The sequence below is a fragment of the Sycon ciliatum genome, chromosome 4 (assembly GCF_964019385.1).
Source record: "Sycon ciliatum chromosome 4, ocSycCili1.1, whole genome shotgun sequence".
Taxonomy (NCBI): domain Eukaryota; kingdom Metazoa; phylum Porifera; class Calcarea; order Leucosolenida; family Sycettidae; genus Sycon; species Sycon ciliatum.
In genome coordinates this window covers 10761080-10764275 of record NC_088646.1, presented here as the reverse complement: position 1 = coordinate 10764275, position 3196 = coordinate 10761080, and positions in this window count along the sequence as shown.

Here is a 3196-nt window from a genome sequence, read left to right as displayed (position 1 = left end):
ATGCCACAACGTCTGTTGTGCTATGGTCTGGTTTGCGAACTAATACTCCTTTTTGTGCACAGCTTCAAATGATAACGTGGATGGCGCAATGTAGTGTCTATCTTGGTGAAGAATACACTTTAATAGTGGTTGGAAGAATCTCACAGTTCAATTGTCGTCACCAGACAGAAGTGACTGGCATACATTACACTGAATGTACTGCACCCACAGTATGTTTACTACTAGCTCATTGGGTTTACCTGGCTATCTGTCTATATTGTATGGTGAAGAAATAAATCTTTTCCCCCAAAAAGCATGTTTCACGGTTCGCTTGGGACTCGGCTACAGGCCGAGTTTTCCGCATCCGTAGGAACTAGGGGTCAAAGGGATGTACCGGGTACCCGGGTACCCGACCGTTAATCTTAGGTACGGTGACTACCGTCAGTAAAAGGGTACCCGTTTGGATTTTGATGGACCAGTCAGTACGGAGCAACACTGCTGGGATCGTGTATTCCAGGCAGGAGTCAATTATTATTATTTACAACTCCATGCTGGATGTCTGCATTGTTGTTGCATTTTCGCACCTACATTGTAGTAGATCTACTCCTGCGACTATCAGACACCAATCGATTTGCGAATCACAACATGATATCAAAATGCAACCCGAGAACAGATGAATTCAAATCTTGATTTATGTGAAAATTGAGCAAAAAAATAAACATGGCTGCTAAACCCGCCCGTTAAGAAAATTACCCGTTCGTTTGTTAAAGGTACACCCGTTTGACCCCTAGTAGGAACGCCACCACCCTTCAAGGATCCAAGACAGCGACCAAATCAGACACCCATAATCTTACCTCTTGCAAAACCTGAGCTCTATTTACAAAGTCAACCAGTGGATCCGTGGTGTCATCAGGCCTTCCACTGTCGACTCGTCACTGTTTATCCTTTTATGGTTGCCCTAGCTTTTCAACTGTGTCAATCATCATCGCAAAACAACTCCGAAAACGGACATAGTCACTATCTTCCATTTCAGACTTCTTTGCAAAAGGACAGCTCGCTAGCGCCGCTTTAACCGATCCTTTCCGATCAGCTTAGATTATACCATCGACCCCGTATACATGCCGAGTCAAACATTGCCGCATCCCGTGCACAAGCGCCCACTGGCGTAAGAGATCCCGCTCGTCTCTAGACGGATCACCGCAGGCCCAAGAAGACCATGCTTCACCGTACAGCTGCCATCAAGCTGTTGTTTAGAAGGACTGGTCCGGCCTCTGTGCACTGCATGCAGTTTGCAGTTTCAGAAACCAATGAGGTACAGGTACATTCACATTGCCCGGCCACACCAGTATGCTCACCATGTACCAGTGGCCAAAGAGCCTGAAGCCTCTCCAGCAACCCATAATGAGTCTACTCCTGCTGATGGCTCTTCAACTGCCCCAGCATAAAGGGCAATGGTGCAGCATAATGCTGTGCTGTTGTCAATAACTAGTGGTGGTATACCTGCTACTAATTCGACTGCAAGCGGCGAAGTGTTCTGGCTGCAAGACTGTGGCCACGGTGGCCACTGTGTGAGACTGTGGCCGCTCTAATTTTTAATGTTAGCAGAAGTGCAACTACGCTATTTTTAGCCATGCAAGCAGTATCAGTAGGTTCCTCGTCACGCCTAGTTTCTTATTTGTGCCAATTTTTTCTTGAAGGGGTGTTTGGCCCGCTGTTGTTGGCAATGTTGGGTAATGGCGGGTTCTGCCGATTCTGTGATGTAATGAATCTTCCACAAGATGTTTTCAAGGCTGCATTTCAACGCCACCAAAATATCTCTACGCAGCTGCAAAGTCTGTTGCTGAAACTAGTATGCAGCAAGTGTTTGCAGAGGTCAAAGCCTTGGACGCGAAAAAGCAGGATCTGAATGTGGCCGCAGTGATGTTCGATTGCGCATGGATGAGGTGAGGCCTCATGCCACTTCATCTTGCATTCACATGCATCAATTGGAACACCGGCCTTGTTCTTGACATACATGACTGTGCTATACGCAGTGAACTACGTAACCATGGCCCAATTCAATGACAGTTCTCTGTCTCGATGCTCAAAGTGTCGCCATCCGTGGGTTGCAGACTGCCAGTGAAGGGCACTTCACTCAGGAGTATCTGGCTTAACAAGACGGAGAGAGGGTGACATCAGCGGAGAGAAAGGTGAAGGTAGGAAGAGATAAGTCGAAGAAAGCAAAAAAGCAGGCGTAGGAAGGGTTTGGAGGAACAAAACGGTGGAGGATGAAGGTAGTGCATATGCTGCGGGCGGGATTTGCTGGAACTAAGTTACTGAATCCCTGAACTGTATAAAAAAATCAAGTACAGCCAATGACTTGGCGCGAATATTTCTGCTATCCTTTATGCTAGACCCATCAACCAATGCATTTTGGAATCTACGTGAAGCTAGGGAATCAATGGAGAAGATTTGAAGATATTGTTCTCAAAACGAGATTTGGCATCTGAAACTTTCAGACACCTAACCTTGAATCCTGAGACTTCTGCACGAAATTTGCACTGCTTTGTCAAATTTGTGATGTGTCTTATAGGGGTTTCACACTCCCGTTTATTTTCACGTTTGTAGGAGCTGAAAACGTAGCTCTTCGTGGCCATGCACTTTTCTCCCACGTTTTGCAGCAGTTCCCATGGAGATAGCATTGCGTCATCATCCATAGCACGTGCACCCGTGCAGGAAAGTGGGGGAAATTTTGAATTTGAGTACAGTAGGTATCGGTTATAGCGTGGGTGTTTGAAAAACGACATTTGATTCTTATTGCCGATATTTCTTACCCACGATAAATCACGTGTGACATATCATATGCACGTGTGACATCATATGCGCGCACGTTTGGCATGTGGACACGTACACATGATACACACGGATCAATCAGACTCGCGGTCGTGCTAGGCGACTGCGGAGCAGAGGATACGAGAGAAGTCGGAAGAAAGAGTCCGACTGGACAGAAAAAGTGATTCTCCAATGCTCCCTTGGACATAACACTCTTTTTGTGTTGAATATTATTGTATTGTCTACTTGAGTATGCACAGAGCATAGATACTATTACTACAGGCGATACACTTTGCACTAATCTGGCACATTTTGCTACACAAAATCCATTCTTAGGGCCGATATATTCTACTATGTGATAATACTGCTTGTAAGAATAAATATACACATAAAATATGTGTGGCTC